Source organism: Sciurus vulgaris, assembly GCF_902686455.1.
Source record: "Sciurus vulgaris genome assembly, chromosome: 4".
NCBI lineage: Eukaryota > Metazoa > Chordata > Mammalia > Rodentia > Sciuridae > Sciurus > Sciurus vulgaris.
This window is the reverse complement of record NC_136464.1, coordinates 98,773,269-98,788,801: the sequence shown is the minus strand read 5'-3', so window position 1 is coordinate 98,788,801 and position 15,533 is coordinate 98,773,269. Positions and strand designations below refer to the sequence as shown.

At 32.2% G+C, this 15,533-nt stretch overlaps 1 protein-coding gene across 3 annotated transcripts in view; it reads left to right on the top strand.

The window, feature by feature from the left end:
- The window catches only part of PSPC1 (paraspeckle component 1), a 100,161-nt gene that overhangs the window by 37,728 nt on the left and 46,900 nt on the right, over window positions 1–15,533 (top strand). The window lies entirely within an intron of this gene.

Genomic DNA, 15,533 nt, shown 5'->3' with positions numbered 1-15,533 from the left:
AAACCATGTGTGATGTATTTCTTAAAGAATATTTCATTAAGAATTATAAAATTCTACCTGCTCCTTTTATTTACCTGAATATTTACTAAAGGATTTGCTTATAGTAAAATTGATACAATTAATGTTTTTCTGGCATGACTTTAATATTTTTGGAGTGAATGTATAGCTATTTGAATGTCATATGCATAAATAATCACTTTAGGAAATTAGGAAGTAATTAAATATATTGCTAATTTTACTTTTCTATAAAGCTATTGGAAATATTGCTATATTTTTAAATTTAATTATTACTACAAGTTCTCATTTTAATTTTAACATTTTAAGCTGGGCGTGTTGGCACATGCCTATAATCCCAGCAACTTAGCAAGACCCTATTTCAAAGTAAAAATAAGAACAATTGGGGATGTAGCTCCTATGGGTTTAATCCCCAGTTCCAGGGGCTGGGACTGGGGCTGGATGTTTTGTACTTAAAATTCACTTTAATGTTGTATAAAATATTACAAATATCCAAAGAACTTTGAAAATAGGTGTTTAGATATTAAAAATACTCCTGATGGGTTTATTGGCATTTCTAAATAGACCATGTGTTTCATGAGATTATATTCGTAGAAAAGTATAGAGATAATACATTTATTTACTAAGATGCTATATTTTCAAGGAGTTGCAGAAGCACATGTTGCATATTTTGAAGCATCATAATAAAATTAATTTGTCTAGAACAGAATTTAGCCAACTATAGTCTGGTACCATGGCCCATTTTCATAGTACTTCATCACAGAGATAAGAATGGTGTTAATATTTTCATTAAAAGAAAACTGGGCTTGAAACTTTAGATGGAGTTACTCCAGTTAACTCCATTGGCTGAGGGAGAAGAATTGCTTAAGCCCAGGAATTTGATGCCAGTGTGGGCAACATAAGAAGACTCCAGCTCAAAAAATTAAAAAGAATATTAGACTACTTCTGATCCACAATAATTTAAAATATTTGCTCTCTGCCTCTTTATAGAAAAAGTATTGAATCTTAGGGTGAAATATTTGTGTTTTCTTAGAATTAGTATTTATGTTAGGCTACAAAGTTACTATGCTCTTAATTTTCTGAAGAACAAATATATGTCAAATAGTACATAAATAAACTAATAATTTGTGTGACAAAGGAATTAAATATTTAGGGGGAAATATAGTGTTTTCTTTTTAAAAATGCTTTTGAGATTAGAAATTGTATGAATAGGCACAAGACTTTCATAGTTTTATTATTAGTCATATTTAGTTTCATAATGCTACTAGTTACTGTAAAACTAACAGATGGTTTTTACCTAACTTGACTGTGCACTTTGGAAAACATTTTGTTAATAGGAATATATTAAGGCAGTTTTCTGAGTTATTCTTCCTTTACTTTGTAAACTGTCACTGGAAAAATTGTCAAACAATTTTAATCCTTTTTTGTTTGTTTGTTTTTGTTTTGTTTTAAAGCTTTGAAGTTAGGCCCTCTTATGTGCTTTCTCTTTTTTCACTGTTCAGTTTAAAGGGAGGAGTCAAATGGTAAGTGTTCAACTTGCCCAGTAATAAAAGTAGAATTTTCTTGGTTAGTTTTAATGTCACCTTTTATTTTTTTATTATCTTCCCATTAGATATGTTCCAACATAATTAAAAGCATGGAGCTATGAAGTATAAAAAAATTGATTTACATTTTACATCCTAAGTATTGATGTTTTTTAATGTAACAAAGGAGGAGGAGGTCAATACATTTGGTCATGGTTTTCTTTGTCAGTCTTCAACTTGATGATGATTTTTATGACATACATGGGAATATATTTTTAAGAACATCTTATCAATTTCAAGCTGGCATTCTTCATACTATATATTTTTTTTTAGAGAAAAATTAAACTGATAATTGCTCTTGTACTTAATAAATGAAACATGATAGTTTCACTCTTGTAGAAAAGCATAATTTTGACTAAGAATGTGTTTTTTATACTGTATCAGTTATTTTGAGGTTTTTCTTTTACTATAGTGTGGCGTGTATTTGACCATATTCTAGGTAGTTTTTATGATCATTTCTAGATAGTATTTACTAAGTTAAATTTTTCTGCTGTCCCAATTTTACAGCTTTTGGAAACATCACAATTCAGAAATAGAGAATGTTATGGAATTGGCTTTGTAATGACTGTCTTGTAATTGTTTTCATATTAGGTTGTTCCATTTGCTGTAGATGAAGTATTTTAAACACTTCAATACTGTAGTCTTTATTTGTGGAAACAACTTACACTATAGGAAATGGCAGATTTTAATTTAAATATTTTGTTATTGCAGTTTCTTGTAGTAAACATTGCTTTTTAGGGAAATGAAAGTGTCCTAAAAAATATCCAGATGTCATTATTTTTCTATCATAATTATATCATGTGGTGACAAAATACTTTGCTCAGGAATATTTTGATAATGTTTAGATTGAGTGCTAGTAGTTAATTTTAAAACCTGAGAAGTTTCTTTTTCTGGTTTGGTAAATACTTATGTTTGCTTTTCAGTGAAGAAAAGAAAGACATTTAAAATGTTTAAATATCCTGCAATAAATTAAGTACATACCTAACTTAATACTGGAGTGTGTGTTCTCAGATGTACAGTTGGAAGAGCCCTGGATGTTTTAATACATGCACATAATGAACTTGGAAGTAAAGGTATATTATAGGTCAAGGCAACAGTTCGATTCCTGTTGGGCTCCTCTGACCGAGTTGAGTGTTCCCTTATTGCAACCTGGTACCTGTGAAATACAGATCAGAAACATTAAGAAAATGTATGTAGCTTAGTGATAGAGTGCATGCTTATTAGTATACACAAGGCTCTGGGTTCCATCCCCAGCACCAAGAAAAGGGAAAAAGAATTGTATCCAGAGGATGCTGGTTTTATGTCTCTTCTAAGGACAGTATTTTTCAAACACTAAGGGAGCTTTTTAAAAATGTGAATCCTGGAAGGGGGCTGTGGTACAGGCCTATAATTCTAGTGACTTGGTAGGCTGAAGCAGGAGCATTACAGATTTGAGGTGAGACCCATATCAAATAAAAAGGACTGAGAATGTAGCTCTGTGGTAGAGTGCCCCAGGGTTCAGGTCCCAGTCCGGAGAATGGGGAAAAAACAAGTACAGCCCTAGATCTTATACCTAGAAATAGATTTTTTGGTGAGTGATTGAAGTAGCTTCTGAAGTATTACCCATCAATTGCTTTTTTTTTTTTTTTTTTTTTAATTTAGTATTTCTTAAAGTTTAACACCCGTGGAACTTAGAAAAATACTCAGGATCCTCTAAATAATTTGACTCAGTAGTTCTGTGTTGGAACCATGGGCTCAGCATTTTTGGAAGTTCTATACGCTGCTCATTCTCTTTATTAGAGTTTGAAAACAATCATGGATTGTATGTTAAAATGAGAATGATAGAAGTAGATTTTTGGAGTGGGGGTATCCTGGAATGTGAATGGAGAGTGTGCTTGTTGCAACATGGGAGGGTGTTATTCATACTGGACACAGTTTAAATCATACAACAGTCTGTATGAATAATACCTTGTTGATTTGGTGTGGCAACCTTGAATTGGGCTTTCATTTTACCATATGTAGGGGATATTGTCTCAAATGATGGGTTAAGTTTTTAATTGTTTCATCCAGACAGGGGTCAACAGCATAGGACAAGGTCAATCTACATACCGCCTGTTTTTGTAAATAACGATTTATTGGAATAGTGTGTTATTTTTTGTTGATTAATTTCTGCTTTGCCTTACAGCCTGAGTGGAATAGTTGTGACACAGCTTTTTTTAAGGCTGGATTAAGACTGTATGACCTGCAAAGCCTGAAATACTCACTCTCTGGTCTTTTACAAAAAATGTTTACTGACCCCAATCTAGAACTAGTATGAGAATTGGGTGGAATCTATTAAAAGGGACTCATGTTAACCAAACTCATAGAGTTTGTGAATTTTAATGCAAATTAATTAATTTATATGTTCTTTTCCAGTGTTTTTAGAAGGCTCACTGAGCAGACAACTCATATCCTAAATTCAAGGTTCCTGAGGAATCCAATTTAGTGTTCCAGAGGTTCACTGGTAGTTTTGGTTATGAGTCAGAGCTAAAGTTATGGAAGAACTGGTAAAGTGTCACTGTCCCACACTAAAACTTTGGAGTTTCCAAATATTTTTGGTTTTAATGAATAGAAATATAAAACATTATTTTTTAAAATGTTACCACCTCTTGGTGAGTAGTATCAGATTTGGCTTGTTATTTGAACAGCCACTTCTTTTTGTCAGCCTGTTTTCCTGCTTCCTGTATGGGCATTGTCTCCCTTTTTCATTCTTTAATTTAATCATAGCCTCACTTCTGGTGTGGCATACACAAAATTTAAAACAACAATCCCTATTGTTTGTTACTAATGAGTAGGTACAAATTCAATTTCTAAAATGGGCTTATGAGTTTTTGCGAGAAGTAGTCACAATTTTGTGGTCTCCACATCACTCTTTTTCTGTAAGTTATTTATTTAGCTCTAATAAGTAATTTTTGTCAATGTATAAGAATTGGGGGAGGAGGCAAGATACCTGAAGTATTTAAAGGACATATTTTTAAAGGAATTTTTTTATGGTCTCATAAGCCTATGGGAATAAAGAATTATGTGCTGTAGAATTTGTTGTTAGAGGTGGGTATAGCCTCCTGGGCAGTTATTATCTCTTGCTGATATATCATAGTTAGTTGCCACTGTTTTGAACATGTTGGTGAAAATCATAATGGATAGTAACAGTAATAATTTATAGTAGTCCCACATGTACTGTTCTAGTTGTGACCAGTTTTTATTACGTTTTATTTATTCACTAAAATGATTATTAGTGTAAGGTGAGGACTTTTCTAAGTACTTGGGATTGCACATAATTTGAACTTGACTTAGACTTTTGTAATAAAATGAAGAGTGCTATGTAAGTTGTAATATTTACAAGTTCTAGAAAATGATCTTTAGGATTTTGATGATTTGAAGTATTTTGATTAAAGGTATGTATCATTGTTAACTAGGTGTTGAATTCTTGGATTACTTCTTAAAAAGGATTTGTTTAATATTCTTGATATCATATCACGTGCATTTTGTTTTTGTTATTGGGGACTGAACCCAAGGCTTTGTTTAGGCAAGCACTGTACCAACAAGCTATGTTCCTAGCATTTTAAAATTTTATTTTGAGTCAGGGTCTCACTAAGTTGCCCAGGTTGACCTTGAACTTGTGATCTTGTTGACAATCTCCAAAGTTGTTTGAATTACAGGTGCATGCCACCAGACCTGGATAAAATTACTTTTTTAATAGCAGGCATAAAATGGGCTGCTTTGGATGAACCAAGATGTATGGTCATTCCAATCATATATTATGAGTTTTCTTTCTATATTTTCTTTTCTCTATCATTCATGTTTAAAACAAATGCAGATGGAAATAATTACTGATTCTCTTATCCTCCATACATTCCTTTATCAGAGGTCACTTCATTTTATTGGATTATTTTTATGTCATTTTAGTTGACTTTAGTATCTTTTTTTCTCTACCTTTCATTAAACTCTTAGAGAGGTTCATAGTCCAGAAAATTTTCCTTGTCTCTTTTCTTTTTGGAGAATCTCCATATAGACTCAGTATATATTATTACCTGACTTAGCACTCCTGTTATAATCCTTTTCATTTTGATGTAATTTTTTAAAAGTAATTACCAGGGTCGCATTCTAATCATTACTAGTGCACTAATTGTGCTGAGTTTTTTTGAGGTCAGGAATTATGTATTTGTCATAGTATACTTATTTAGATATAAGTTGAGAACTAGTTGCTTCATATTTTGTTGAATTATGTATTTGTCATAGTATACTTATTTAGATATAAGTTGAGAACTAGTTGCTTCATATTTTGTTTTTCAAATGACGTGAAGCTCAGTCATGGTTTTCAATATTATTTATGGGCCACCATACCTTGGTATTTATTTTGAATGCTTATGTCTCACATGTTAAACACTTGATACTTTGGAAGACATAGATGGTGTTGAGGTACAACTATTGAGGTACTTTTATAGATTTTGTAACAGAATCACATAGTGAAGAGTAGTTTTTAAAAACAGTCAAATAACCAACCATCTTTTTGTGCTTGGTTTTCAGCACACCTAACTTTTCAATATGCGGATTCCACTTGAATATCCCTTCAGAGTGTTAGACTTACAGGAAGACTTGGAGGTTTCCATTTAGAAAGAAAAATTTGGTCATTGTTTCCTGTGTTTAAAACATAATGCTGAGCACCATAGAGGATACAGAGAATGTTAGAGGATTTTAGGTGTAGAGCACTTAACCCAGAGAATGTTAAGTGATATAGCTAAAATGTTCTGAGAGTTGAAAGAAAGAAGCTCTCTACCTGAAAGTTTTAAGTGTTATTGAACTATTGTAAAAATTTCTTTGGGTGTTTTCTGTTTTGTTTTTGTTTTTTTAAACCATTAGTATTGGTTTATTATTCTGCTGTGTGGTAGGTATACCTCATGTCTTTTCATTTGAAATGGTAAGTTCTGAGCATAATGGTAAGACCTTACTTTTAGCTTATGTTCTCCCTGCCCCCTCCCCAAAAAGAAATGGAGAAGAGTCAAAATTGGCAACTAGAGGTGTTTAAGCTAAATGTGTTTTGAAATACCTAATAATATGTGATATCACTAATTAGAATTTTAAAAATTATTCAGTTGAATTAATAAATTCTAAGAAGGCATAAAGTTTACTTTTAATTTTATGACAGTATATTTAGAGGAGTTGTTTTACATGGTAATTGTGTTTTTAAATATTTTTAGGCTAGTCAGTACCTAGTATCTTCTATACTTAAATATTGAGCACATGAAGCTTTGTAGTATCATCTGAAATGTTAGAATTTTATGCTAAATTAAACTTGACAAATGGGAATGTTAATATCCATATTTAAAACTACTAGTGGTAGGGCATAGGAACTTGAGTTTATAAGTATGCTCTAATGGAATGCTTTCAAGTTAGACTCTCAATAATTATACTTACAAACTTTCAAAGATTTTTTGAAATTTCAAATATCTGGGGCCAGAGATATCGCTCAGGTGGTAGAGCCCTTGCCTAGCATCTGTGAGATCTTGAGTTTGGTAACCAGCAAACCCCCTGACCCCCATATCTAAAAGTATGTGGGTAAGTTTGCTTTTTTGGTCTTAATGATGTCTTCTGCCATTTTGTGCTCCATGTTTTAAATCATGAATTTTCTGGTTGTAAATGTAGCCATATTTTCCTTTTCCTTTTCTGTTTTTGTTTTTGTGGTACTGAACCCTGGGTTTTGCATGTGCTAGGCGAGCACTCTGCCACTGAGCTATAACCCCAGGTCTTAATCATATTTTTTATAAGATAATTTCTTCATTTGGTATAATATTACTTTTTCTAAATTCTATTTTAAACAATTGATATAGTCGTTATAGTTGTTTCTCCTATAATTACAAATTTCAAATAACTTTGATATTTAATTTGATGCTATTTAAATATTTAAAAAATTACTGTATCTCAATCAGTTGCTTTTTGTTGGGTACTTAGAAAAATATATATTAACTTATGCAAACATGAAAGCTTCTGGTAAACTTTAAGATAATTTACTAATGCTTAATATCAGAAACAGAAAAGGATAATCTCTATAAAATGTTTGCTTAATTCCTTATACATTGGACCTTATATGCCTTTTTTTTTTTTTCATGTCTTTTTATTTATTTATTTATTTATTTATTTTTTATTGTAAACAAATGGGATACATGTTGTTTCTCTGTTTGTACATGGCGTAAAGGCATACCATTTGTGTAATCATAAATTTACATAGAGTAATGTTGTTTGATTCATTCTGTTATTTTTTCCCTTCCCCCCACCCCTCCCACCCCTCTTTACCCTCTATACAGTACTTCCTTCCTCCATACTTGCCCCCCTCCCTAACCCTAACTCTAACCCTAACACTAACCCTTCCCTCCCCCCCATTATGTGTCATCCTCCACTTATTAGCGATATCATTCGTCCTTATACATTGGACCTTATATGCCTTTTCTTTTGCTGCTGCTTTCTTCTTTTGATGGGACGAATTTAGAATCACTTGTTGTATAGTTTTTTTTTAAATTGTTGTTGTTCTTTTGTTTCATCTGTATACTGTGACCTGGCCAGTTGTGATAGTTTAACATTGGTAAGAAAAAAATACATTGGACAGAAAGAGATTATGGATTGAAGAAATGCAAAGTAGTCATTAGTAACTTTATGTGAGGTTTAATAAGATTCTCTTAATAGTATTGTGTTTGTCTTGTAGCTGATATTGCTGCTTATTTAAGAGTTTGGGGTAAAAAAATAAAATTTGAAGAATAATCATTACTAAATCAATGCTAGGTTTTGAAATCAAGCACCTCTTCAGAGAGAGTTTGCTGAGACAATTGAAAATGTTCTTGGGTATATACATTGAAAATAAACTCTCAGCTGAATGTTTAAAAACTCAGTTTGTAAATTATATATACTTTTTTGTTTCTTGATGTGTACTCTGTTATGTGTAATTACATTTTATTCAGTATCAGAAAATTACCCTATTAAAAAGTAGCCATTAATTTTACTACATACTCTTGAATTTGACAGTAACGAAGGAATAATATCTACTCATTACCTGAAGCAGCCTTTAAAAATACATTATTGAGGACTGTGGCCATAGCTCAGTGGCAGAGTGCTTGCCTACCATGTGTGAGGCACTGGGTTCAATCCTTAGCACCACACAAAAATAAGCAAGTAAAGGCATACTGTCCATCCACAACTACAAAAAAAAAAATTTTTAAATAAATTTAAAACATACATTATTAGTGAATCTAGTTGAAAGAAGTCCCTACGTGTCTCAAGTTAATAGGCATAGAAGTCATCCTACTTCTGTTATTGCCTCTCCTTTTGATTGGATATTTAACAAAGAAAAAATATTTTTGTTTCATGACTATCCCTTATAGTGTAAACTAAGATTTAATTGATTATTCAGAAAGAAGCATTTTAAGATTTCTTTTTTCTTCCTTTTGTATATGTATATCCTGGAAATTGAACCCAGAACCTCAAGCTCATGCTCAACACCACTAACCTATGTTCTTAGCTCCATATTTATTTCTTTCTTTCTTTCTTTTTTTTTTTTTTTTTTTTTTTTTTGGTTACTCAGATTTTTTGTTTTAGAGCAGTTTTAGATTCATACTAAAATTGACTGGAAGGTACAGAGGTTTCCATCTACTTCTCATTTATGCATAGCCTCCCCCTTATAAAAATCTGGCACCATCAGAGCATGATGCAGTGTATTCCTGTAATCCCAGCATTTTAGGAGACAGACACAGGAGGATCATAGTTCAAGGTCAACCTCAGCAACTTAGCATGGCTCTGTCTCTAAATAAATAAAAAAGGACTGGGATGTGGCTCAATGGTAGATTGCCCCTGGGCTCAGTCCACAGTATGTACATACATACATATATACATGCGAACACACACACACACCAATACATGAAAAAATTTTTAAATTTTAAAAAATATCCTGTACCATAGTGGTACATTTATTATAATTATTAAAGTTGATGAACATACAGAGATACATCGTTATCAACCAAAGTCCATAGTTTTCATTAGGGTTCACTCCTCATGTATATAGAGGATTTGACACATGTACAGTGACATTTATGTACTATTGTAGTATCATACAGAGGTATTTTTTCATCCCTCCTTACTAATGCCTGTTAATCACTATCCCTTTGTCTTTTTCTATAATGATAACGTTTCTGATGTGTCATTTATTAAAGCCATACAGTGTGTAGCCATTGGTCTCTTTCACTAAGCAATAAGCACTTAAAAAGTTTCCTTTAAGTTGTCTTTCCATGCTTTGATAGCTCATTTCTTTTTTAGCACTCAATAATAATCTGTTTTCTGGGTATACCGCAGTTTATCCATCTACTAAAGGACATCTTGATTGCTTCCAAATTTTAGCAGTTACAAATACAGTTGCTTTAAACGTGCAGATTTTAAGTGGACAGAAATTTTCAACTCCTTGAGGTGAAAAACAAGGAGTGTGATTGCTCGATCATATGGTAAGAGTATGTTTAGCTTCATTAGAAACTGCCAAACTGTCTTCCAAAATGGCTGTATTCATTTTGCATTCCCACCAGCAGTGGAATGATATTCCAATTGCTCCACATCCTTGACAGCATTTGGTGTCATGTTTTGGATTTTGTCCATTCAAAAATTTTGTAGAGCTATCTTGTGTTAACTTTACAATTCTCTAAAGACATGTAATATGGTTTCATCTTAAAAGTCATAAAATTAAGGAACATTTCCAGGCAGGTCCTAAGCAACTCAGTGAGACCCTGTCTCTAAATAAAATATAAAAAAGGGTCTGGAGGTGTGGCTCAGTGGTTAAGGCCACTGGGTTCCATCCTTGGTAACTCCCCCCCCCAAAAAAAAAAAAAAACCTACATAATATCTTAAAAATAAGATTGATTTCCTAAGTATTAAGTATTAAATGAAAAATATCTTTATTGAACAAAATAATTTCAAGTGCCATAGTGTCATGGTTACCACACTTTGGAAAATAGGTTAACTGATTATTAGTGCAAACTTTTTGCTATTTTAGATTTTTGTGAAAGAAGACGACAAGTGGTTCTCAAAATTTTTTTACTTATAATTCCATTAAAAATTACTGAGAAGAGCGGGGCACAGTGACACATGCCTGTAATCCCAGCTACTTGAGAGACTGAGGCAGGAAAATCACAAGTTCAAGGCCAATCTCAGCAATTTAGGGACGCCCTAACTTTTTGAGACCTTGTTTCAAAAAAAGTGATAAAACTGAGGAGCTACTGAGAACTGCAAAGAGCTTATTGTCAGTATTTGACATTTTAGAAATTAAATAAAATGTTTCAGAAGGAAGAATGTCCTTATTTTACATTTTTTTGTAAATGATTTTAATGTTTCACTTAGACATACTAAAGAAAATGGTATTGTTTTACATTTTGTAAATTTGTTTAGTGTTCTTCTCTGTAGGAAATAGTTGACTTCCCATATTTGCTTCCACATTCCATCTGTTGCAAAAATATCTTTTGGTCAAAATCCATAAAGAAAATATGCCTTACATGGATAAATAATGAGAGACATATATTAATAACCTTTGATACTTCAGTAAAAACTTAAGTCGTAGTGTCTCAAAAGTACTGTTTTGCAATAAAGTCCATTGATGTACCTTGAACTTTGGATCTTTTACTCATGCATAGTTTTGTAATATCATCAGAAAAATATTCATCCATTGAATTAGATTGTCCAAATTTATGTATTTTTATTATATAATATTTTTTTTAAATTTAAAATCACATTTCTTAATATCTCATGTTTACTAGGTACTCTGGGCAGTAATCAGTTTGTCAGATGGTGGTATCTGAATTAAAAAATTTTTGTTCGGGCTGGGGAGATAGCTCAGTCGGTAGAGTGCTTGCCTTGCAAGCACAAGGCCCTGGGTTTGATCTCCAGCCCACAGCAAAAAAAAAAAATTTTTTTTGTTCCATGAAGCTGGGTGTGGTGGCACATCCTGTAATCCTGCCAGCCTCAGTAATTTAGCGAGGCCCCATCTCAAAAAATAAAAAGGTTGGGAATATGGCTCAGGGGTTGAGCATACTTGTGTTCATCCCCCAGTACCAAAAAAAGTTTTTTAAAAATTGTTGTTTCATAAAAAAAGTGGCTCATTCTGTATGCAGCTCAATCACACAAATGCTTTTTTGAAATAGCCATCCTACTTCATAAAGTAGCATAAGAGCTTTGTTGTTTTGTTTTGTTTTGTTTTGTTTTGTTTTGTTTTGTTTTGTTTTATACCAGGGATTGAACTCAGGGGTCACATCCCCAGCCCTATTTTGAACTGAGCCACATTCCCAGCCCTATTTTATATTTTATTTAGAGCAGCATCTCACTGAGTTGCTTAGTACCTTGCTTTTGCTGAGGCTGGCTTTGAACTTGGGATCCTCCTGCCTCAGCCTCCTAAGCCTCTGGGATTACAGGCATGCACCATCACACCTGGCCCAAAAGTGCTCTTTACCTACATTTTTTTGTTATTGTTGTTACATAGAACATTTTAAAGCTTGTGCCCAAGGATAGAGGTTTAATGAATTATTTTTAGTACTTCATTAAGGTATGCAACATTGAAAAATTTTAAATTGCAGTATGTGACAAATACAGTGGTTACTAATTTTTAAAAAATGAGTGTAGGTCCATTGGTTTTGCTAAAATACTGTTTCCCCTTCTTATTTGCCAACCATTGCTTCAATACTTTTTGTTTTGTTTTGTTTGTTTGCTTCAACACTTTTGAATGTAGTGAAGGTTGATTAGAGTTTTTAAAAAGTCCTAATAAGATTATAGTGTTATGCAGTGTATTTTTGTAACTCCTCATGTTAATAAAGATGAAATATTTTTCACTTGTACACTTCTAAAAGGGTCCTGAGGACTCTTAGTTCTCCATAAACTGTTCTTTGAAAACTCCCATTTCTATGCGGTGTGGTTCTGAAAATCAGCTGTATTTGCTTCCCTTTTTTGTCATCTCTCTGTTTAAGTACATATGAATTACAAACTTTCAGGAATACATCTGTATAAATTCTTTTTATGGAACTGCACACAGTTGTAGAAATACTATAAGTTGATAAAAATCTTAACTTTTGTTAGAGTTTTACTGCTAGAATTTTTGAATTAAGGCACCTTGTGAAGGTGGAAATTTTATGAACTCCATGTTAGTGGAATTTTATAGGGCAGCCTAACTTACTTCATATCTGTATGACCTTAAGTTATTTTTATGTTTCTGCTTCATTATCTCTAAAATGGGATAACAGTAGACTTACCTTGTAGGGTTGCATCAGTAATTTTAAAACTGATTTGTTATAATAGCTTTTTGGGTTTTTTTGGAACTGCAGTCTTTTAAAGTGTTGCAAATAAATTGTTTCAACTTAAATCACAACTCCAGTTGTGGCAACGTAATAAAGCATCATTAAATTTTGTTTAAAATTCAGTGATTTCCTTAAGTAATTCTTATTTTTTATATACACACGAAGTAATGAAATTATCATCTTAATTTCAGTCTATAAAATCACCTTAACAAATATAATCTCTGTCCCTTGGTGATAAAATGATTCGTCATCAGATTGTCTTGAAAACTTAAGAGAAAATCTGTATTAAATAGCATTCAGTAGTTTCCCTTAATCCACTGTCAACATTACTAAATGAAATTGTATGTACATTAAGTAAATAATTCTATAGTGCAATATGAATTGGTGTTTTAAAGTACTGATGTGCTGTCTTTGCATGGAATATTCTAAGGCATTCTGATTATCTCATCTAAAGAACAATAGTTTAGAACTTTATTCAACTTATAAAAGCATCTGAAGGGTAATGTTAGTGCCACTGTTTGTATAGTTGACTACAAACTAGATCTCATCCATATGTTAATATTTCCCACAAATTTCTTGATAAAAAAGAATTTTATTTTAAAAGAGCCATTAACAACTACAAATTTAGAGTATTTTAAAAAATGAATTTTAAATAATAAAGTACTTGACTTTGTGAATAATAAAGCTAAGCATTGCTGTTCCACAAAGTGATATGTTAGAACTGAAAAATACAGACAGACCATTTTTAAAAGATTGTCTATGCCCTCACCCCACTGCCACCAAATAAATCATAGGCCTCTAGTCAAGAGTGTTAGAGTATGTAAGGGAAATTAAAATTGAAGTCTTAAAACAGTGGTACTAATTATCCTCCATTATTGGTTAGACTTTGTGTTCCTAATCTTTCATAGTGAAGGCAAATCCAAAAGTAAAAAATGTAAATTAAACCCTTGTCCCCCTCCAAAAGTCGATCATCGAAGTTTATCATGTATTTTAATTATAGATTAAAACCATATGTGTTAGACAGAATGTAACCAGTTTCTCAATAACAAGTATCAATTATAAACAATACCTGAAATATGCTGGGTGATGTGAAACCTTTTTACTTTATCAGTAAGTTCTAATGATAAGGAAATGAGAGAATGGTTTGGTTTATTAAGAGTAGTGATAAGGATTCTTTTAAGATAGTAGCCATGCCTCTACCCCCATGTAATGCTTGATCAGTAGTCAGTTTCATCTTATAGTCTAGCTGCTTTTACATGTCAGTAATAGTTTTTTTTTTTGGTTTCTTTTTTTTTTGGCGGTGCTGGGGATCGAACCCAGGGCCTCATGCTTGCAAGGCAAGCACTCTACCAACTGAGCTATCTCCCCAGCCCCTACATGTCGGTAATAATATCCGTTAGTGGCCAAGAGTTTAATGAGAAGAAATTTTAGGAAAGTTAAAAAAAAATTCCTTATCGAAGGATTTGGCATCTAAATTTTCTAAATAATGTATTAAAATGTTTTATTTCTTATCATGGTGTGTTTGTTATATTATAGCTTCATTAATTGCATTATAGTTTAAAGATTACCGTTGGAATGGATAGCTAGATGGACAGTGTTTTTAAAAAAATTTTAAAGGAGCCAGTTGCTGTTTAATGATATGTTTCTGTCATAGGTTTTTATTCCCTTTGTTTCTAGTTTCACATATGCTTTTCACCACTATTTGATATCATTAAATGGAAGCTAAAATGAATGTTTAGATTTTTTAAAAATTGATTTTAAAGGCACAGTAATGACACTTTCTTTAGATTTAAGTGTTTGCCGCTTTTGTCTCGGAATATATTTCATGATCACCACATTTAACACATTTGTCTGAGATTTGAAATGGTCATCAAAATAGAAATTGCAATTTCAAAATGTTATTTCATAATTTCTTTTTGAGATTTCACTGAAGTTAATCTAACTATGTTAGTTAATGAGGTTTCTATGAAGTCGATTCTACAATGAAATTTCAGTTTGTCAACATTCCTGTGATCTCTTGTGTTACTGTTAACCTGAATAGTACATTGTTTCAGAACTTCCCAGACGTGTAACACTTTCATTCTGGTTTTAAGTAAAACCATTGCTCATTTACAGGAAAGAAGTGTTATATGGAGCATTTAGTGACTGCTTTTGTAGAGTGAAGGTCTATCTGAAGAAGTTGGGTGGAATGATGCTTGGGTAGTTGAAAAAGAATGCAAGAGTGAATTACAATATTTAGACAATAAGTAAACATCATCTATAACTTTAAGACTGCAGTAACCTGGAATGGAAAAATAACTGACCCTCATTATTATTACTAGATTTTCCTCTGCTTGAAATGTGGACCTGTGTCTTTGATCTGTTGCAATAAAAACATTTAAATAACCTATGGTAGGTTTTATGTAATCTGATTCATTTGTAATCTAATCTTATTATATAAACTGGGTGTTCTAAGCACTTGTAGTTTATTAAGCCTGGGAGACAGAAGTTTCTTGTCTATGTTCTTATTAAGTAAATGATGTTGGAAATTTTCAAAATTTTTAATGGAAAGTAATGTCCCAATTCATTCTTTTCTTTTTGATTTTAGATGGGAAATGTAAAGTCATAAGAT